Here is a 24544-nt window from a genome sequence, read left to right as displayed (position 1 = left end):
GGATCTCTATGAATTGTGTCTTTAAAATGTCACAGGGGAGCTGTGATACATGAGTAGCATTCATGTTTCATCTTCATGCCTTCCCTCTACACATGTCCACATATCTTGGAATAGTTCAGTCTATTTGGAATCATCTTTACAGCTCAGCAGTGAAATGGTCCGATCAGGTCTAGATACATCAAAGTGGAAAAGTGCTAAACTTAATTACATAATAGAACCATAAAAACATTTTAAACTACTTAAATATGCAGACGATATGGCCTTGGTTGCCCTACTACAGAAAGGAGATACTGACAGAGAGCATTTATACTACAATCATGGGGTAACCTTACAAGACTGGTGTCACTAGTTTCTTAGATTAATGCCAGTGAAACAAAAGAATTTATTATTCAAAATGAGAGTGGGAGAATACAGCCAATAATGATCAAGGGACAGACAGTGGAAATGGTTAATCATTTTAAATATCTTGGCACACATATTGATGATAAACTTACTTTTAAGGAGAACACGGATGATATCTTTAAGAGGTGCTCTCAACGACTCTATTTGCTACCAAAGCTTAATAACTTTGGAGTGAACCAGAACATCCTGGAAACCGTATAGGCCTATAAAAGCTTAGTGGAAAGTGTCCTATCTTTTAATATGATTATGTGGTATGGTAACCTAAATACCCAAAGAAGGAATAAACTACAGAGAATAGTAAGCATAGCCTCAAAAATTATAGGTAAGCCACAAAGACACTTAAGCAGTATTTACCAAGAGCGTATCACAAAGAAAGCTGAGAAAGTTATAAGCGACCCCTCCCATCCACTACATAGCGAATTTGAACTCCTACCTTCAGGGAGGCGTTTTAGAGTGCACAGCAAATAGGAACATTTTTTTTTAAATAATCCTTTGTCCCAAATGCTGTGAAGGTGCTAAATAGCAATAAAGACACACATAAGGACAGAATTGGCAAGCATTTTAATTAGGCTACAATTTTTTTTATTATTATTTATTTATTTAGTACTTTGTAGAGCCAACCAGTGTAATGCTACTTTTTCATGAAATGTATTGACTGTGTTTGTCTGTCTTGCTGTCTTGGCTATGCACTGTTTGTAATGTCCTGTCTTTCATGTATCCTTGTACTGGTGAAACCGAAGGCAAATTTTCACAATCTGTGGACAATAAAGTTTTCGTATTTGTTAAAAAAGGACAACATTTTCACCATTTATCTATCTTTCATTCATCCTTACCTGTCTTTATATCTTTAAACCACCAGGTGGCGCTGTGAAACCGACTTTGGTGAGATTTGTCTTCAGACTATACAGTTTCCCTCCTGCATCCCTCATATGATACACTCTGGCACAGATCTGAGCTGTAAGCCCTGTTCATATGAGCAAACACATGACATGTCATATGAGCGTACACATGAACACTTTTTCTTTTGTGTAATAAGTTAACTGCTCTCTCATATTATGCAAATATCCAAGGCAGAATGGGGTGCTCTTGATTGAAGAACAGTATGTTTTTTGAAGGGATTTCTTCTCTGGTTGGCAGCATTACTAATAATCTGCACATTACCAGATCCACCCTTCATGGACCTGGATGGTGCTGTTTCTTTGGAGAAATGTATGTGGCTGTGAAAGTCTATTCCTTCAGTACTCTCACAGTTCTACATGTCATAATAAGGCCTGTATTGCAACTGTGTAACACCAGACGCATGCCCACACACACAGCAGTGCCCCCCTCCCTGCAGCCGCCCTGCCACTCCCCAAACACCAGTCAGGCTTCTGGACTGTTCTAGACCACCAGGTGACATCACTACTGCCGGATACATGCGTGGCATCGGCTTCTAGCCTGACACCAGTGACCTGCAGTTCCTGTCGAGTTCAGTCTCTGCTTTCACCTGAAAGAGATGATTTCAAAATTCTGATCTGGGTTCAGATGGTCTGTTAGAGCTCAGTGCGTCTGTTCTGTTGGACAACATTTTATAAAGGCATGAACACGGCCACACCCCTTGAACGGGGGGATGAAAGTGTTGTTTCTCATGGAACTGAGTAGACTGGGAACCAGACTAATCTCAGAGCACCATTACATTTGCTCTGGCTGATCTGTCTGGACACTCTCCCACTGAAACTGATGTCCAAATCACAGAAATCCCAGGAACTCAAACAAAACTGCTTATCCCATATGGGGTGGGCTTATTACAATGAAAGGAATAGAGGAATACTATTGAACATAACCAATGTCTGTGTTATATTAAATTACATGGATGTGTATCTTCTTTAGAAAGACAGATGTGTTTGCAGAACTTCTCAGAGAATTTGATTTTAATGTAGGCATAGTTTAACTTCACAACTGATTAGATCTTCATCTCATGGAATTAAAGATTAACTATGTAAGAGTACAAGAGTTACATGAAATCAACAGTTTCCAATTTTATGGTGTTTTGACCACATAGTTTTACCTTTTACCATTTTCATACAAGCTCTTTTAGATACTAATATATTTAATAACTTGAACAGAAAGGATGAAGTAAATATGTCTTTCAGTTTACAACTTTAGTTTTTACAACAGAACATTTCCTTTTTTCCCTTTCAGAACAATTGGAGTCTGGTCTCATCAAAATGTACTCCCACTCAATATAATCTCATAGCTAATAATAATTATGCCCTTCGCTTGGGTGGTCACCCGATTTCTTTCCATCAGTAGACCAATAAAGGGATCAATACCCTCTCTGACATTTCGTCAGAGAATGCACTCAGATCTTTTCAAGACCTGAAGTCACATTACAATTTACCTGATAGGCTACTTCTTTTTTCTTCTACCTACAACTCCACAACTGGCTTTAAAGCCCGTCCTACCTGACCCTCTCTCTCGACTCAGACACACATAGGCTCATGCTCACGACATACACTCATGCACGCACTCACATAACAAACATTCTCCAAACACACACCGATATTCTTGCCGGCCTTCCAGTCACTCACTACACCTCAGCCAGTTAAATCCTACATCCCCTAGACATACTTTTGGTGATAATAATACATATTTTGTGATAAATTCATTCGGTGTTCGTCTCCCTTTCACGTGTTCGGTCCAAACGAGCCTGGGGTGCGTTCCCCGAAAGCATCGTAAGCCTAAGATGATCGTAAAGTCCCTCTTACGAAGGTCTTAAGGTTTTCTGATTGTTTCCCGAAACCATCGTAACTTAAGAGCATCGTGAAAACAGTCGTAGATCTACGAGTGCTCCTGCTCCAGAGTTCTCGTTACTGACTAAGAGCGTCTTAACGCATATGCCTCAGTGGAGACACCAGCGGAATCTGCAGGAGGATTACAACTAAGAATATAATTATCCAACTGACGTTACCATTCTTTATTGTATTTACTTGTGATGATTCAGAGTTTAGCGTGCAAAATAACATTTATTCAATGGACATAATAATGTGATTAAAAGCGGACAAGTTATGGAACGAGACGTTGCCAGAAAAGTTTGCCATTATCTTTCTGTAGGCTATCTTTTATTAGGCCTATGAGGTAAAAACAGAGAAAGGAACATGTGGTTTTAGTCTGTGCTGCGTCAAAATCTAAGTCTAGGCATATGTTATTTAAGCCTACACATTTCCTCATTTTCTTACTCGACCTCTTTCTTCAAACGTCTGGTGACACCTCAAAACGTTATTGCACAGGCAGCACACCGTGCTCTCACAAGTATAGCAAAGAACTGGCATGAACGATGTAGGACTAAGCTAGCCGAAGCGCATAGGTTACAAATCTTCCAACCAACATAAAAACGGGCCAACAATATAATGATACATGACAACAATTATGTATGCCTGTGTGTGGTATAGCCTAGCCTACTTGGGATACTTATGCAGATGTCAAAGGTTTTCTATTTTCGTATTGATGTTAATTAGTGAGATCCGAAGTTCAGACGGTAAGCCTGTGACGTGCAGTCACCTGACATCACCATCAAATTAGGGGATATTTCAGAACTAATAACGTGGACAGCTCCCCTTAAAGAGACCCTATGCAACTTTTTCATAGTCATAAAATCGCTCAGAAATCGTTGTTTTGCTAGACTGACCAGTTTCATCGAAAACAGTCATATTTCCTCCTGTCCCCAGTGTCCCTATCCACTATTGCAACCTTGCCGTTTCTGCAGGAGACGATCGCTCTTTGTTTACATCTGGAAGTCTGAGACGCGTAAGGAACAAGAAGAACCACGCTTGCAATTTATATATTTATATATAGCCTATATAAAAATTATGTATAAATATACACGCTAAAGCTGTCGGGGAAGCTCTGCAGAGAAATATGCAAGCATAAAACGAGCGAAAACAAAAAATGAAACCGAAACCAGAGATGAAATCGCCAATCCTGCATAGTTTCTCTTTAAGAGCATCTTAAGAGAAGTGCACACGCGTTCACGCTACGAGCATGTTCGGGAAACAGTCGGAAAAAACAAACAAGCGATCTTAAGATGAATCGTAGAAAAGCCTCTTAAGTGCGTCTATCCATCGTTATCGGGAAACACACCCCTGGTCCCTAACACTCACAGATTTGATCTGTCTGTGAGTCACAGCAGCTTCACTGATGATCCTGAAGAAACCAAAAACCCAGGATAGAGTGTTTCATCAAATGTGGTCTGGAATTTGTGCAGGAGGGTCATTGCGCCAGAGATGCTGTAGAAGGCCAAAGTTCCAGCGCTGTGATCCACATACACTCCTACTCTGGGGCTGGTCACCAGAGGGATTTGAGTCTGTTCATTATCGAACCAGACAGAGGATCGAGATTTGGTGTCGTCGATAATTAGACTCCAAGACTGATCATTAAGTCCAAACCTACTCTCTGATCCTTCCCTCTCGATGCTGTCATATGCGACTGCTATATGAACTCTCTGACTCCACTCCACCTCCCAGTAGCAGCGCCCAGACACACCCTCTCTACACAGCACCTGATACCAGTATTCAAATCTCTCTGGATGATCAGGATATGACTTGGCCTCAGTTCTACCTTCCACCCTCCTGCCCCGTTTAGAAAGGTGGAGGTTTTCATGTGCTGTGTTTCGATCCAGTGTGAAGTGACGGGAATCTGTTGAGACAACAAAAAAGAGCAGGTTTTATAACAGTGTGTGTGTGCATGTGTGCCATTATTTTCATTAATACCTTGTAAGACTGAGGATGATTTTGTCTAAGTGTGATATTTGTGTATCTACAGCTGTCATTTGTCTATGCTCTGAGGTGTATTATACTTTTATACTGTTATATACTCGGTATGCCGTCTTTGTATGTGTATTTTCTAAATGCGGGGTATATGGGTGTGTTTGCGGTGTGGTTCTGTTCATGTCTGCTTGATTGTTTTTGTGTGAGGTTGGGAGATGGGGATTATATATTAAGGTGTATGGAGGTTAAGGGATCATATATTAAGGTGTGTGGTAGGGTTTAATCCCAGGAGACGGGATTCCCGGGAAATATGATCAAGACTATTTCCCGATTCCCAGGAAAGGTTATGACGGGAAACGGGAAATAAGTAAGGGATAATGTATAGAACGCCGGTCATTATCGGAAAATAATTCCCGACAGGATGAATTGAACCCCGACGCGCAGCGGATTTTTCGATAATGACCGGCGTTCTATACATTATCCCGCTTATTATACGGCTACTTGCCAAAACGAGAAAAGAAACTCATCTCAGTGTCTTTAGCAATGACTTGGCTACCGTTTCGTGGCTTCCGCAACAACTAGCGGAGTGAACCCGTTGCCATTGGCAGCGGTCATTATACCTTCGGAGCGGTCATCTATCAAGAAATAATGACCGGTAGAACGTTGGGAAATCCCATTCAAGTCAATGGAGCGTTCCTGCGAAGAGCCGTATAATAAAATAAAATAAAAAACACAAGGAGTTTGCTTCTATTGTTGTTATACGGTAATGTTGATGCATCAAACCTGCTGCTAACTTAACAAGTGGATACAACAGTTGTTTGAAGCTCTAGTACTACATCCGTGGAGAGTGTTTTTCATCTGTGAACATCCAAAACCGCCTAAGCGCAGTCTATCGATACTCTCTGCTTCTTGAAAGCACACTTCCACAAGAAAAAGAAGGGCAGGGTGAGAAATTAATTACTAACTGAACTAAAAGAAATATGTAGCCTAAGTTGTCACAAGTTTAATGCAATGCTGATATTGTGTTTAGGTATTTGTTTTGTATTCAGTTTTACAAATCTCAATAGCCATCAAATGGGTTTCGTTTAAAATGGTTTAGGAATCATTCAATGGTTTACTTTAGCAGATGTCGTTAGTTTGTATAATAGAGTGCTGTAAACTATTGGTTTTATAAGGGCTGCTTAGATTTTCAGAAGACAAGTCACAGACAATCCATCTGGAATTTCAGTTTTAGTGCTGCTGCAGATGTAACGCATGCAGCTCACTTGATCACGCAGTAGAGTAGATCATTGCAGACTTTGATGATGAACATAAACTGTGTTCTTTTGACCTAATAATAATACAAATAATATAGAAATAATATAGTAATATAGCAATATATACTATATTATAGTATACTAATAATACAAACTAAAAAAAAAAAAAAAACCTGCTATTTCCCGGGATTCCCGTGAAATGGGATGTCTTTTCCCGGGATCTGATTCATCTAATTTACGGGACAAATATTAAACCCTAGTGTATAGAGGTTAAGGGATCATATATTAAGGTGTGTGGAGGTTAAGGGATCATATATTATGGTGTGTGGAGGGTTAAGGGATTATACTGTATATTAAGGTGTGTGGAGGTTATGGTTAATAGCAATGTGTCTGACTTGCCAGATCTGTGTGTTGCAATGTTATTCAGTGATGCATGTACTGTACATGACTAAAGAGCTATCATGAACATGAAGGTTGTGTCCTCCTTAATATGAACATCTTCAACTTAGAAACAGCCACTAAAAAATGAGTTTATCTATTTATAAAAGTTGAATATACATATATACAGTATATATATACAGTGGGTATAGTAAGTATTCACACCCATGCTAAAGTTGACTAAAAAGAGGAATATAAAATCATCTTTTGAGAATTGATTGTAATGCCTTAATTCAAAAAATGAGTAAAAATCAAACCGCTAAGGACACTAATTTTCTTTGTGATTGAAGAATGTATCGTAAATAGATAAATGTTCTTCCTTAAATACAGGTTGCATAAGTATTCAACCCCTATGCTAAATTCCCATAGGAGCAGGAGGATTTTTTATATGTTTTTATTTTTAAAGGCCAGCTATTTCATGGATCCAGGATATTATGCATCCTGATAAAGTTCCCTTGGCCTTTGGAATTAAAATAGCCCCACATCATCACATGCACTTCACCATAGATAGAGATTGGCATGGTGCTTTTTCCAGTTAGCCTATTAGCCTGTTTGATTTGCATTGAGCTCAATGAGCATCAAACAGGCTAATTGGCTAACTGTAAAAAGCACCATGCCAATCTCTAGCTATGGTGAAGGGTATGTGATGATGTGGGGCTATTTTAATTCCAAAGGCCAAGGGAACTTTATCAGGATGCATAATATCCTGGATCCATGAAATAGCTGGCCTTTAAAAATAAAAACATATAAAAAATCCTCCTGCTCCTATGGGAATTTAACATAGGGGTTGAATACTTATGCAACCTGTATGTAAGGAAGAACATTTATCTATTTACGATACATTCTTCAATCATAAAGAAAATTAGTGTCCTTAGCGGTTTGATTTTTACTCATTTTTTTAATTAAGGCATTACAATCAATTCTCAAAAGATGATTTTATATTCCTCTTTTTAGTCAACTTTAGCATGGGTGTGAATACTTACTATAGCCACTGTATATATATTATGTGTACTCTTTAGTTGACTAACCATGTACATCAGTTTGTGTGTGTGTTGGTTATGTTTGTTTGATATCCAACTCACATTGCAAGAAATCATTTCTGGTCACTGGTTCTGTCAAAACAGGCTCAGTCACTTTTGGGGGCTGAGTCACTGTTGAGACAGAAAGAATGGCACCGTAACCATAACATCCTAATATCAAGTACATATCATCATTACATCAAAAAAAAAAATATGGCAATGGTTTTGTTTGTTTTGATATCCAACTCACATTGTAAGGAATCGTCTCTGGTTACTGGTTCTGTCGAAACAGGCTCAGTCACTACTGAGACAGAAAGAATGGCGCCAGGCCCATTACCATAACATCCTAACATCCTGCTCATATCTCATTGTATCAGAAAATATTCAACAACAATTATTGTGTCTGTTTTGATATCACTATTGAGACAGAAAGAATGGCACCATAACCATAATATCCAGAACATATCACCATTGCGTCAATAGAAATTATATGAATTCAATATTTTCTTGTCAAGTGACATTCAGAGTCTCCAGCTTCTTGAATGTTTAACTGCAGGAATTTGACCCACCTGCTGTAGAGCTCTTCAGGATGTCCTGTCTGCAGTGATCTTCCAGCTGCTCCTTCAGTGTGGACACTGATTTCATCACAGCCTCAAAAGAGAGACTCTGGTTTACTGTAATGCTGGATGCGTTTTGAGACTGTGGTGGGCCACTGACTGACTGGAAGTTCTAAAGGAAAGGAAGGCAAAGAATAAGAGTGTGTACCAAGAGCATGGATAATATTAGAGTAAATCATAACAAATAAAAGTAAAAAAAAAACCCATTCCACATCAGTGTGGGTTGCACATGCGATGAGCTGACACTTTGAACCTCCATCTACAACACCTTACCTTATCAAAGGCTCCATTACCCAAAAGACATCAAAGTAGGTCCAAAGTTGATACATATTGCACACACAAAATTTTAGAGTTTGAATAATTCGGCCTGGAGTTGGTCATGCCCAGTGAAGATGTGTTCAGGCCAATCAAATAATTTGGATGGGTTTTATGTGAGGGTGGACTGATGAGCTACACTTGTGTAGCCATCCACTTCAACCTGAGCGTGCTTGAGCTGAATTTGTTACAACAAAAAGACGCTAGAAGAGCGAGATGTTTAGATTCCGCATTGTTTCACAACTGAGAATTTTTCAAAGTTGAATTATCTAACTCAACTGCTCTTCCTCAGCCACCAGGGGCCTCATGTAGAAAGACTTGCGTGGAATTCCTACTAAAACATTGCGTACGCGAAAACCTGGAAAGAATTTCCGCGCAGCTTTTCTTTGTACATCCCAATTGAAATTAATCGCACATGCACGAGCATTATACTCCACCCTCTCTCCTCTCTCAATCACACTCCTTTTTAATATGCTAACTAGAAGGCCACTCGAGAACTCAGACCTCCGCGAAGACAAAATGGCTCATCCCACAATATTAATAAGAGTCAAAACTCATTTGTGGATCCATCCGTTCTCGAACCTGTTACAAAATGTAATAATTGAAATCATCAAATAAAAAAATTAAAAAAATATTATCAGCGAATGCAATGTAGAAGTGCACTCATCCAAAAAAATGGCAAAGAAACTTACGTCTTTATCATCTGTAATTGTTAACAAACAAAAAAACAATAGTGGTAGAGTGTGGCTAGTAGGGTCAGAGACCGTGGCAGATTCATTGGATTTCACGGTCTGAGACTGAGTTGTGATAATTGAATATGGAAATGCATAGAGAGTGACATTCTCAGTGAGCATCCTTTAGCCTAGGCCTATATTAATAAATGAATATGAAATAATTAAATTTCAAACTAGAATGTATTCCGAGGAACTGCAAAAGTGTGCTTGCTCAAGTGCGGTTCACCAATGGGAGCAGATAGTGAAATATGGTGCGCTGAACTAGACTTGATCCAAGAATTCCAACGGTGCATAATTTTTCAAAATCGGGCATACAGGTCAAAGTGTATTAACATACATCCGAAATGCCAAAACACTTCTTTGCTAGTTGCGGCGAGCCCTAGGTCAAAGGACACCAAATTATATATGTGCCCTTACAATGGAGTCCCGAGTACCTGTACCAAGTTTGGTTTCTATATATCAAAGCGTTGCTGAAATATGAGCCAACTTCCTGTGATTATAGCACCTCCTAGTGGTCAAAAAAACACCAAATGTACTGTGCGTCTTAAAGGGATATTCCGCCATTTTTGGAAATAAGCTAATTTTCCACCTCCCCTCGAGCAAAACAATCTATATTTACCTTTTTCCCATTCATCCAGCCACTCTGTGAGTCTGGCGATACAACTTTTACCGTAATTTCCCGACTATTGGCCGCAGCTTATACATTGATTTTGCAAAATGTCTTCAGCTATGAGGTTACTACAGGGGGACAGTTAATATGGTGTTTATGGTTTTGTTTCTTTTAACTTGCATAAAACACTGTCCTGCGGCTTATACACAATGCGGCTTATATGCGGGAAATTACTGTAGCTTCAGCCTAGCATAGATCATTGAATCGGATTTGACCTTTAGCTTCTCACCTGCTAGCAACATGCTTAAAGGAGAATTCCGGTGTGAAATGATCTTGAAAGATGTTGTCGAGTACTTAAATGTGTCCAATAGGCACCTTCGCTCACCCCCTAGCATTCTTAATTACAACGTTTTCAGCCAAGCTTGCAGTAGGCTTGCAGCTACCTGTTGGGCATAACGTAACCTATGCAGCTAAATCGCTATTTTTAATTCACGTCTTCCCCATATTTAACGTTGGTTTCCCGTAAAGAAGTATAGCTAGCATGTCGGTTGGAGCAAAGCTAACGACGTCACATTTCCCATAATGTTTGGATAAGAAGCTCAGTGAATTGGCTGTTAGAGCTCAGTCCAGCCTGCACGAAAACCATGAAGGAAAGTCATTTGCAAGATCAGTGAAAAAGCTTAGCCTACTGTATGATGGGGTAAAGCATTACCTAGAGGCAAGTAAACATAATAATAATCCCATCTATCAGACGAGTTGCAGCAATGTGCAGGATGGCTAACGTCACGAAGTGAGTACGAGTCTGCGCAGTACGATGGAAAGTAAACGGAATTTTGTTTCAGCCCCCTCCCATTGAGAACAACGGAGTCTGTTTGTCCATTTCTTTTAGATCTATGGGAACATATTGCAAACATTTTGAGCTTCGTTGATACCGTGTACTCATCATGCTCATGTAGACAGTAAGTTGTAACTATATATTTCCTATGGAATTACTTTTGCAATATGTTCCCGTCCTTCCTGTTCGTTCGTGCTCGTCAGTCGGCTTATCGCAGTGATATCACGCACTGTTGCCTATGGGGACTATTTTCAGATATCACTATTCAAATGAAAACAGATACTTTGTGCATCAACACTATTCCGTACCAGAAGGAAATGGATGTGGTCCTCTGTGTGTGAGAGCTGCTCCAGCTCAGCATCTCTCCTCTTCAGCTCAGCAAGCTCCTGCTCCAGTTGCTCCAGATGTTCTTCAACTCGATACACCTCAGCCTTCTCCTGAGCTCTGATCAGCTCTGTCACCTCAGAGCGCCTTTTCTCAATGGAGCGGATCATCTCAGTAAACATGCGGTCACTGTCCTCCACTGCTGTCTGTGCAGAACTCTGTTAGGAGGCACACAAAGACATGGTCAATTTAAAGGGCATGGGCAACTTTGATGGTTAAATAATTACACACAGTTCTGGAAAACATGTAGATAGTGGTGGACTATGTGAAACTGCAAATATGTAATATGGCCCCTACAACCATCAAAGAAAAACATTTTGGCCCAAATGGTTTTCTTTGATGGTTGTAGCGGCGTCGTTAGACCTGGGCATTCGGGGCTATAGCCCCGGATGTATTGGGGATAGCCCCGGATCTCCGTGCCTTACAAAATGATGAAATCGGCAGAGTTTTTTTTTTATAAGGTTCAAATTGAATGCCACGGTCAGCAGCCCCTAGCCTGACGTGATTGTCGCTAGTGGCGTCTAGATTTCTAGGCTATTTCTTAGCAGTCACAACTTAGCCTGAGAGCCAGAAACTCAGGCACAACTGCAATATTGTTACTCTTGTTCGCTGACGTTCCATGGAGTCGGAATAAATTGTTGCAAATGCGACATCAGTGTTCCATGCTTCCCCCCTCTGTCGGGCTGACTGCCAGCCTCTGTAACTCGCTAACTTTAAGACCGTTCATTTGGATAACAAAGAGATAAACTTACTCACCGACGTTACCTAACGGCTCTGTAGGATAGATTAACGAAACGTTCTGCACAAGCATTCGTTTTCCATGAACTTGTTCCATTAAGTCTACTAGTACAGTAGTCAACAGTAGTAAACACGTAGTAGCCTACAACAACAGTAGTAAACACTGCTAGTTAGCCTACCACAAAACGAGTGGAAGAGTCAGGCTGGCCGCACGTAGATCTCCTAGGCAATTATACCAATGATTTCCATGCAAACTGAAAATTGGACGAGTTGGATTAATCCATTTACAGCGATTAGAGTGGCACCTGGAAATGATTCATTCATTCATCATGTCACGGGCAGAAAAACATGTTTGGGTGTGAGGTCTCTTTTAGAACTAATACCAGTAGCCTATAGGCTAGCCTTGAGGGAAATTAGCTTTATTTGTTATTAAGATGATGAGGAGAACCCCAACGAATTTCCTTCCTTTCCTTCTCAAACTACGTTGAAATGGCATCTTTAACGGCCCAATTTTCAAAATTTCCCGGGGGAAAAACCCCCGGACCCCCGTAAGAAGGAAAAAAAAAAAAAAAAAAAGTCGGGCTACAGCCCCGGATCTATGGTACACCTAGTGACGCCCCGGGGCCATATTACATATCTGCAGTTTCACATAGTCCGCCCCAATCAACTGCTGTCCTCTCCTGTGGTCAGTACTCACCTTGAGAGTCTCCAAAGCCTTGCTCAGCTCCTGCAGTACCTTCTCTCTCTCCTGGATTGCCTGCTGGAATTTGGTCTGGGTCTCCTTACACTGATTCTGTTGTTTAACAAAGATCCACATTTCTTAAAATCATCCTTAACCTGATCAGCCTTGTAGAGAACAATATACAAACAGATGTAAATAATCATTGACTCTCAAAATTGAGTCTCAGATGTATCCCCAAAAACAGCTGATAAGAGCGTTTTGTTAGATCGATTATCTCTTCAGCGCAACTTGATCTTTGGTCTTTTGGGCCCCCACCATGCCTGGAGCTGCTAGGGTTAGTCAGGGTTAAGGTTACGGTTAGGTGCCTTGAAGTTGACTGCTGCAGTAGTGCTGCCTTGAAGTGGACTATGACAGTGCTGCCTTGAAGTCGAAAATTAGAGCCAAAAAAGGTATTCATGTCAGGTTATCTTCAATAATGTGTAATAAGTCTATGACTAGCACTACATCCTCAGGAAGGAAGATGCGAAGAAACTATGGAGTCAAAACCATGCCATAAATCTGTGTGCAGAAATATTTTGTGCACTTGTGAAAAACATTTGTCCACAAGGATTTGTCATGGTTTTCACATAATTGTCGATGATTTAATGGGTCATAAGGCATACTGTTTAAGGCTAACTTTTCCTTCTCTAGCCGTCAGCACCGGTTCAGGCAACAAGTCGCTGAGCAGCCCAGGGGGGTGTTCCATCAAGCGAGCTAACCGTAAATCGCGGCTAACTTTGATAAGCCTCGCTAATTTTAGAGAGAGCTTGGTTCCATTACTCCCGCTAACAGGAATCTCAGCTGAGTTGCTGGGGTAACATATGCTTCTGAACTAACCTGGTCGGTGGCAGGCTAACTGCCGAGCTAAATTAATCTGTGTTGCAAATAAAAAACACCAGTCGGAAAACGAGTCCCAAACCGTTGGTTCCGTCAACCTGTGCTTTCGTCACCTGTAGCCTACAACTTAAAAAATAGAAGGAGAAACTTTTTTCCGACAGTGTTGTAAGCATTGATTAAGGCTACCTATCCGCTAGTTTAAATGAATTTCTGAAAATTATGCAACTTGCATTGTTTGAACTTGATCTGTGTGTGGTCCAAGGAATCTTGCGGCTCTGCAGAAAGTATGGCTACGTCTTTCGTAGTGTCATGCGCAGCGTGACAGGACAACAGCCGAGTCATGTTTTGCGTGTTCTCGGGTTCGGTTCCCATGCGATGAATTTACATAGGCTATGTTTAACACATTAATATTGCCATGTTTAGTTATACTCTTTAATGAAAGGCATCACTATTAAGGGTCATATACAGTAGCTTCAGTGACAGTAGGCTGTCAGTGTGCTATACGATGCAAGGCAAGCCAGCCTATCCTAATTCTGTAAAGGCTATAGTTAAAACCGCTTCATATAGTCTAATTAATTAGGCATATAGTTCGGATATCAAACCAACTGTATTACACAAATTAATATGAAATGACATATTGAAAGGCAATATTGCATTTCAGATAGGCTAATTATATTTCACAAACACTTTGGCAGAACTATGCTTATGGGAGACAATAGGCAGGTTTTCTCCCAATAGGCCTACTCCCAGGACAATATATAGGCTAGGCCTACTAATTTATGACCACCGAAAAAATATTTCAGAGTGAACCCTTTTAATTTACAAACGTAGGTTATCTTTATTGTTGAATAGCCTATATATGCCAAAGTTTTGAGTTTAAATAGCCTGCTTATTCACTCGTTTTGTTCAGAGTGAAGACAATCAAAGTCACAATTCAAAACATCATAATTAGGCTGTTTAGCGATTTACAGTAGGCTAGCCTACGATTTCGTTCCTTTTCTGTAGGCAACTATTTTTTTCACTCGGTGGTCAATTTGATTACTTCCGATGAAAATCCTGTAGATGGCGCTTGTAAATCGAACTGAAATCTTCTAGTTTGCCTTAATTTTACGACATGTATCCTCTTTTCGTCAATCTATGGTTTTGGTCTACTTTTCTACCTCGTGCACGAGCAGACATGAAGCTGATTTTAGCCTCGTTTGAATAAACGAGGGCAAGATGCAGCTAACTTGAGTTAATGGAACGGCTTTAGCTTCAAGTGGAAGTCTACACTAGTTCAAGCCAGGCTATTTCTGTTGAGCGCCGCCTTGTTTAGCGAGGTTGATGGAATACCCCCCAGATTGGCTAGTCAGCAGGCGATGCAATGTGCTGATTGGCTCTACACAAACACTGAAAACCATGACAAATTCGCTGATTGGCTCCTTTTTAAGTTTTGTAGCTTCATAGATCCAGTTCGCACACGACAGATAGATGTCACACTTTTCCCAATTGCTGCTGTTCCACATGAGTTCAAACTAAATCCCTGCGGGCGAATGGTTTTCACAAGCGCACAAAATAGTTCTGCCAGTACGCATTTTTTTTGCACACAGACAAATGTTATCCTCGAAGACAATTTTTTTTATGCACATGCACAAAATATTTCTACAAGTACAAAATGTCCGTGCACAAGCATAAATGTTTTATACAGCTGCAAAACTCTATTACACGTGAATATCTTTTCACGGGCACAAAATCTTTTTGTCATGGTTTTGACTCCATAGAATTTTGGCACGGTTTTGACAGTGCCTGTGCCATAATTCGTAAAAAAAAAAAAAAAAAAAGATTTGTAGCTTCGTAGATCCAGTTCGCACACATTTTTTGCACACGGATTAATTCATTCCACAGCTACAAAACGGTTCTACATTTGTGCAAATCATATCCTCGAAGACATCTTTTTTTACACATGCACAAAATATTTCTACAAAGTTTCCGTGCACAAGCATATGTTATACAGCTGCAAAACTCTATTAGGCCTACACATGGAAATATCTTTTCACGGGCACATCTTTATTATGGTTTTGACTGCAAGAAACTGACATGGGAAGAACAGCATATGACAGCAGTACATTATCTGTGCTCGATTGCTTATAACTGGATATAGATAATCAAACAACCTGTTACCAGAGAATGTCTAATAAGGGGAGAAGGACCACTAGCGAAATACTTCCGCATGGTACTGCAACTAGAGGGCGATCGCGAGCAAGTGATGAATGAATGGGTAGCAATGGAGCTGAACCCCCCAGTACCACATTTGTCGTTATATAATTTTTTCTCCTGAAATTGCATTAATGCATGCGATGCAGGATAACTTGACTTGACAATCAGCTGACCAATAAAATTTTTAATATGTGTTGTTATTCCTAAAAACCCTTTCAAAGTTTTCATGTCACGTGACACAAGCGAACCACTTTACGGCCATAGACCTAAAAGAAGGTTCAGCTTCACGACGGTCGTAATCGGTCGCGAGTGTCGCGAGCATCCATGAGCTAAATGCTAGCATGTTACAGGGAAAACGGCCCATCCTATGAAAAGCAGAAAGGACATGAGTGACTTTTTATTTCATTTCCAGTGGAAAACCTATACTCAGGTAGCTACTACGACAATGTACATTAAGAAATGAAGTTGTCAACTGTGAAAAAACGAGTTCTAGCCGCTTAGCCCCATAGACCACAATTCATTTATCACTTGCTCGGCAACGTCCCTAGCGGAATTTCAACAGATTGCAGGAACAATCCGGTACAATGGAGTTAATAGGAAGTGGACCGGCTCTCCCTAAAGGGGCTCTGCTGTTAGGTCTATGGCTGTTACCCACACAGAAAAATGACAATGACCAGTGGGGTGTCCTATGAAACTCGATTAGTGGCTTAGCGAGGTATGTTGCGCTCAAAACCAGGGTATGCTGTCATACGAAAGTGGATTTGTTTTAGCGTCGCTGTATCACCACATGGTGTCTTATGCTCGCAACCAAACCTGGTCGGGAGCGGGTTATGTGCTTAGTTATAGCTCAAATCGTGAAATATCACCGCCCTCTGACCAATTCTAACCAATCCATTATCTTGAAAAACGAAGTTATCTCACGTGTGCTAATCTGTCATACTTTGAAGAAGTCCAGCCCCGCCTCTGCAAACATTTTGAATCTCGAAGGCGCTTTTAACTATGTTGTGCGTGCAAATATGTCACTACTATGGACATGCATGCCATACAATATCTGATGACCATCGACTTTTTGATGTTATAGGTTAGACACTAAAAAAGACCACCCTAGATTTCGCTACCGCTCATAAATGCGGAAGTAATCGTTTTTAAACCTAGGCTGTCTTGTGCGTCTCCACGTTTCCCGATTGGTCAAAATCACCCCAACCACGAGAACGCGCACAGATCTGAGCTGAAAGCCTAGTTTGACAAATTTATCACATACCTGCTGTCGTAGGATCACTTAACTTAATACCCAAGTTGAGGCTTTATGCAGCCTCGATATGTCTAGATAACCTAGATTTGTCTAACTTGCTTCGTAGGACACCCCACAGGACCATGACAGCCCCACGAGGTCTCATTGCAACAAATACGAGGAGGGTCGGTCTGCGGCATGGGCGTTACGTATGTTGCAAGAAACTCCCCAATTAGGCGTTCCTGTCGTGAATAGTCAACCAATCAGAAGGAGCTTTGCACTGCATTCTGGGAAATGCTTAATTTCCGGAGTTTGACTTCCTTTTATCAGTTTGTAAAAGTCCTCTGAAGTCCTCGTCGAAGCCACGGAGAAGCTACGATAGCAGAGAAATTGCAGCTAAACCGATGAGACGTAAGTAACTTCTATATCTATAACTATGTCTTATACTACCATTTAAGCAATTCCAGCGTTACATTAGAATATGGGTAGCAAGGCGAAAGTAAGCAGAACGGAGGAATAGATTGTTTGCTTGTGATATGGTGCTTGTTTGTTTGTATGAAAATATGTAGGCCTACTTAAAATGATACGTGATAAAATTAGTCATCGTGTTTATGTGGTAACGTTAAAAGCATGCCAGCAACGCACATTGTTTTCAACTAAACCCACATAAAGTGAAGACGTAACGTAGGCCTAACTAAATTCGGTACTTTGGGGTTAACTGTAGCCTAACTATTTTCTGCGGCTGTTGAGTGGTGAATAGGTGGCCTGTTGATTTGGTGCGTTTTAAACGGCCTCAAAAATGGTTACAGTTAACACCAAATTACCCTAAATTCTGATTAGAGTGACTGTAGTGGAGCTGAATCGAGCTGAATTTGTTTTGGCTATGCCGAAGATCCTTGCAATGATGTGATGCATTTGCTACATGAGTGATGCCATAATTAAAAACCAAAAGGTTCATTTGTTATGTTCCTATTGACATAAAGAATTATTGAGAGTTGTCATGTAAAACAAAGACATCTAGGAGTTCTACAACGTTTGACCAGTACAATTACTAATACTGTATTCATAGGTTTCATCAGTGGGGTGTCCTACGAAGCAAGTTAGACAAATCTAGGTTATCTAGACATATCGAGGCTGCACAAAGCCTCAACTTGGGTATTAAGTTAAGTGATCCTACGACGGCAGGTATGTGATAAATGTGTCAAACTAGGCTTTCAGCTCAGATCTGTGCGCGTTCTCGTGGTTGGGGTGATTTTGACCAATCGGGAAACGTGGAGACGCACAAGACAGCCTAGGTTTAAAAACGATTACTTCCGCATTTATGAGCGGTAGCGAAATCTAGGGTGGTCTTTTTTAGTGTCTAACCTATAACATCAGAAAGTCGATGGTCATCAGATACTGTATGGCATGCATGTCCATAGTAGTGACATATTTGCACGCACAACATAGTTAAAAGCGCCTTCGAGATTCAAAATGTTTGCAGAGGCGGGGCTGAACCTGTTAGAAGTTTGACAGATTAGCACACGTGAGAACTTCGTTTTTCAAGACAATGGATTGGTTAGAATTGGTCAGAGGGCGGTGATATTTCACGATTTGAGCTATAACTAAGCACATAACCCGCTCCCGACCAGGTTTGGTTGCGAGCATAAGACACCATGGTGATACAGCGACGCTAAAACAAATCCACTTTCGTATGACAGCATACCCTGGTTTTGAGCGCAACATACCTCGTTAAGCCACTAATCGAGTTTCGTAGGACACCCCACTGGTCCCTTTACACAGGTGTATACAATCAAGCACCTTGATTATGAATGCAGACTGCATGGTGCTTGATTAATACACCTGTGCAAATGGACTTGAATTCATGGGTTTCATCAGGTCCCTTTGCACAGGTGTATTAATCAAGCACCATGCAGTCTGCATTGATAATCAAAGTGCTTGATTGTATACACCTGTGGAAAGGGACCTGATGAAATCCATGAATAGTCAGTTTGACTTTAGAGGCCTGTTAGTTGATCACTACTAGAATCTTAGCAGAAGTTGGATAATGTTCTCTAATAAGTTAATGTTCTCCATATGTCTTCCTATCACTGCAGTTACATTCTTCCATACTGTCTAGCGGTCAGAAGCCGCAATTACGAAGTTGTTCAGACCCAGGTGCTCCACTGCCCTTTCTGCCCAGAGTACAAGGGTGACTATGCCAGGGTGGAAACGCACATGCAGAGCCATTTGAAAACGGTGGTACATTATGGGGGTATGTATGAGATTGATAGTTAAGCCCTTAGCCCTGTATCATGGTCTTCTATGAAACTGTATGGATTGGTTCTGAAATTACAAAAGGTTCTGAAAGTAATGTTATTAGTAATGAAGTGAAGTTGCCATTCAATTGTTTCATGTAACGTTAGCAGGCTATTTGATGTTTATATCTATTTCTTATTTAATTATTCTTTTGTTGTTCAGAATATGTGATCTACAAATTATTCTTTTGTTGTTCAGAATATGTGATCTACAAATACAAATGCACACACAGGCCAAGATTTTGTTTTACTTTTATTTATTTTATCTTGCATGGCCTGCAGAAGTTTCTGTGTTTGTTCTACAACAAAGTATTGGCGAAATCTACAGGATTGCGCATTTGCACATTTGTTCTCTAACAAAAGTTGGGAAAATGCATGCTTGGTGCTTAAACTGTTATGAAACATGAAAAAAGTTGATCTCTTCTGGGTTTGTCCTATAATAAAGTTTAGGCTACTTTGCAAATAAATGGTTGTTGTGTCTTTATTGAACAATCCATATTGAGTATGAACTTGAGCTATGCTGTCTGATTACATAATGCTCCATATACCTTAAACACATTTGCTCAATGACCAGTGGGGTGTCCTACGAAGCAAGTTAGACAAATCTAGGTTATCTAGACATATCGAGGCTGCACAAAGCCTTAACTCGGGTATTAAGTTAAGTGATCCTACGACAGCAGGTATGTGATAAATTTGTCAAACTAGGCTTTCAGCTCAGATCTGTGCGCGTTCTCGTGGTTGGGGTGATTTTGACCAATCGGGAAACGTGGAGACGCACAAGACAGCCTAGGTTTAAAAACGATTACTTCCGCATTTATGAGCGGTAGCGAAATCTAGGGTGGTCTTTTTTAGTGTCTAACCTATAACATCAAAAAGTCGATGGTCATCAGATATTGCATGGTATGCATGTCCATAGTAGTGACATATTTGCACGCACAACATACTTAAAAGCGCCTTCGAGATTCAAAATGTTTGCAGAGGCGGGGCCGAACCTGTTCAAAGTATGACAAATTAGCACACGTGAGAGAACTTCGTTGTTCAAGATAATGGATTGGTTAGAATTGGTCAGAGGGCGGTGATATTTCACGATTTGAGCTATAACTAAGCACATAACCCGCTCCCGAGCAGGTTTGGTTGCGAGCATAAGATACCATGGTGATACAGCGACGCTAAAACAAATCCACTTTCGTATGACAGCATACCCTGGTTTTGAGCGCAACATATCTCGCTAAGCCACTAATCGAGCTTCGTAGGACACCCCACAGGATATTAATCAATATTTTTAATTTGTTGGGATACACAGCCTGGGAATAGTGAAAGACATTTGACTGTAGTCAGCCTATGGACTACTTCATCGGAGAGGGTGCTGCAGGGATGGAGGATCAATGGGGAGGGGGGAATGATGTGTGTTGTGTATTGTTGAGCTAAATCCTTGTAAATGCAAAGCAATATTATGAGACTGTAATGCTTTGCCAGCTGATTTGTGACTCACAAAGGAGTGAAGGTAAGACACTACTGCAGCATTTTTGTGTCCAATATTGTATTGTACAGTAGGCCTATCCTACAATCCACTGTCTGGTACAGAAACACCACACAGGCTGAGAGAAGGGCTCTACAACATGTTATAAAGTCTGCAGAGAGGATCATAAGAACAAAACTTCCCTCTATAGAAAACATGTATGCACAGCGCTGCCAGAAGAGAGCAGAGAGAATCATCAAAGACTCCTTTCACCCAGCTCACTCTCTGTTCAGACACAAACACTGCACATACAACTTGTGACAAACCTGTAAACATGTGGAATATGGGAAAGGTGCAATACTACAAAGGGGAATAAGGGCAATATGCAATATCTTACACTGTACTGTATATGGGGCTACATGCAAGGCTAACAAGGGGACAATGTGCAATACTTTGTCAGTGTAATGTGGAGATTATGTGCAATACTAGGGACAATGTGCAATATCTTGTGCGATACTATTAATGGGACAATGTGCAATATGAATCAGGTGCAATATTGTTAGTGGGACAACTGTGCAGCAACAATGTGACTGAGTAATATTCTAACTGGAATGTGGGGATCATGTGCAATATCAGTATTATTATGGGTAAATGTTTATATCTTGTGCAATATCAATGGGACAACTGTGCAATATCTAAACTGCAATATGAGAAGTATGCACTTGTATCCACATGGGACAGGGTGCAATATCTTGGATGTGTGACACTTGCGCACGCACACACACACAGTCTCAGGGACGCAGGATTTGCACTGTAGGCTACTGTAGCACTTAAACTACTCTGCCTCTGTGGGACTGTAGGCTATTCTTAGACTGGGTACACAGTATAATTTGACGTCAATGTTTGCCTGATGTCTTGTATGAATCATGTTTTTGTCATGTATGCTCTTAAATATTTGTCATGTCTGCTTTTAAATATTTGACTTGAAGGGCCTGCACAATAATTCCAATTTGTCTATGGTTTATGCACAAATGGCCAATAAAGAACTGACTTTAGACAATTCAGTAGCATGGTGCTTATGCAGTGGTAACTTTATGAATATCGTTTTTTTCGTATCCAAATAATTGCATTAACTGTAGGCGTTGATGTGTAATTATTATAGGAATACTGTCGTGATACTGCAGTACAATACATTTTTTTCGTAACGGATAATCTATTTAACAAGTAGGCCTACAACATTGCACTGCAACCATTTTCAACTTCTTCTGCTGGATTGCGTTTAAACTTAGTTCTGCTTTACTAAGTTTGGTTCAATGCTAATGGAAAGCGGGCTGTGCCCTTACTTTGACATACATGTTAGACCGGATGTTAAAGAAGAAAAGGGGGTGTTTCCGACTTAGATAGAAACGCCTATTTATGTTTCCGCAGACCGACGATATTCGACAAATAGAGAATGGGAATGTGACGTCGCGGACATTTCGCGGTTGCGCCGCGGTGGCGTCTGGGATACATACGTGAGGCCACTTGTACGCTGCTGCCAATGCTGTACCATTGTAAACATCGTAAAACATTGCTAACTCGCTGTTTCTAACACTGTTTTTCACACATCATGGGACGAACCTGTTGTTTTGTTTGATGTAACGTCCGTGCCCACGATCGTCAGGTAAAAAAAATCAACAACGGAGTGTCTTTGTATTACTTTCAGGGTCTCACGTCCACTCTCCAGACGGTCTGTCATAGGGATCCATGTTCCCGATCAAAGATAATTTTCTATATAACGTTTCCTCGCGTCTGGCAGGAGCTTGTCTCTGTACGGTCCATTACTACTTCTACTAGTAGTTTTTAGCATAGTAGCCTAAATGTTTACATCTAGTGTTACTGTTTAGGCTAGCCGATCTTGTTCGAAATATCATAGGTTTCCATAGGTTTCTTGTTTATAATTCGCGCCGCGGCCTCACCTAATGGAGGAAAACGCCCCTTTTGTCCCAGAATGCACTGCGCCGCTAACTTCCGTTCCCATTCTCTATACGGCCCACTGGCTATAGCCTACAGAGTCTGACACCCCTGCTCTAGAATTAGCAACTTGATCGATGGCGTAGCAGTCTAAGTGCAGGCATTCACATGGTTCTTTTGCTCTGCGAACGGCCACATAAAGAAATAAAGAAAGAAAGAGTCCGCATCCAGACCCCTAAGGGAGACAACCAGTTAACACAAGTCATGAGATCTATGATCTTTTAGTCATTAGGCCTACGGTGTGCACCCTGACACATCGACAGGTTAATGTTTAACTGGAGTCTGGACTTTGCATCTTCAGTGATAGTCAGATGTTAATAGCAAGAAGAACAGTGTGTCACCTGTTTGATACTCCACTCTGCTGCAGCTGTGACTGTGTCGTGGTGTTTGTGTTCGTCCATTGTGCACAGATAGCAGATACAGCTCTGGTCTGTGCGACAAAATATTTCTAGAACTTTCTTGTGATGGGAGCAGATCCTCTCCTGTAGCTGGCCTGTGGCATCAATCACTGAGTGTCTTCCTGCATGAAGTTCATTGTGAGTTTCAAAGTGAGTTTCACAGTAAGATGCCAGACACTCCAGACAGGACTTGACTGCTTTCCGTTTTTTTCCAGTGCAGACATCACACTCCACGCCTACAGGTGCAGCAACATCTTGAGCAACAGAAGAAGTCTGGATTCTGGTCTTCCTCATTTGTTCCACAAGCTCAGCGAAGATATTGTTTTTCTTTACGACGGGTCTTGGAGAAAAGGTCTCCCTGCACTGGGGACAACTGTAAATTCCATTCAGACCAGCTTCCTATCCCAGCAGTTCTTAATGCAGTCCATGCAGTAACTGTGTCCACATGGAATAGTAACTGGATCGTTCAATATGTCCAAACAAATCGGACAAGTGAACAGTTCCTGATTATTTGCCTCTGCCATGCTTCTTCGGGCTCTCTCAATCTGACCAAAAGCCGTCTTGTGTCGACGAAAGAATGCCACGAAATTGGGAGAGACGATGTGACGTTTGGTTTCGTTTCGCCAGAAACTAAAGTCAGCTGATAAGCTAACTTCCTTATTAAAGGAGAGGGCGTGTTCATGCACACTTCTTTAGCGCTGCGATTTGTTTAAAATGCCACTCTTTGCATATTTTCATCAGGAACACTTCAGCAGCTCCTTTAAACAAGTCATCCATGTGTTGATGATGATGATAGCCTTTATCGTCTCATAAACTATGTTTTATTATTATTATTATTATTGTTATTATTTTGTAAGGCCAGCAACATGTTTTTTAAATCCTTTGTCCCCAATGCTGTGAAGGTACTAAATAGCAATAAAGACACATAAGGACAGAATTGGCAAGCATTTTAATTAGGCTACTATTTTTACTTATTTATTTATTTAATACTTTGTAAAGCCAACCAGTGTAATGCTACTTTTTCATTAAATGTATTGACTGTGTTTGTCTGTCTTGCTGTCTTGGCTATGCACTGTTTGTAATGTCCTGTCTTTCATGTATCCTTGTACTGGTGAAACCGAAGGCAAATTTTCACAATCTGTGGACAATAAAGTTTTCGTATTTGTAAAAAAGGACAACATTTTCGCCATTTATCTATCTTTCATTCATCCTTACCTGTCTTTATATCTTTAAACCACCAGGTGGCGCTGTGAAACTGACTTTGGTGAGACTTCATAGACTATACAGTTTCCCTCCTGC

General features: G+C 40.7%; 1 pseudogene; it reads right to left on the bottom strand.

Annotated features, from left to right (window-relative positions):
• Positions 1 to 1033: 1033 nt before the first annotated feature.
• Positions 1034 to 23859, bottom strand: LOC134088388 (E3 ubiquitin-protein ligase TRIM47-like; annotated as a pseudogene).
• Positions 23860 to 24544: the final 685 nt, after the last annotated feature.

The sequence above is a fragment of the Sardina pilchardus genome, chromosome 8, assembly GCF_963854185.1.
Source record: "Sardina pilchardus chromosome 8, fSarPil1.1, whole genome shotgun sequence".
Lineage (NCBI taxonomy): Eukaryota > Metazoa > Chordata > Actinopteri > Clupeiformes > Clupeidae > Sardina > Sardina pilchardus.
The sequence above is the reverse complement of the archived record's forward strand: the minus strand, read 5'-3'. Positions and strand labels throughout refer to the sequence as shown.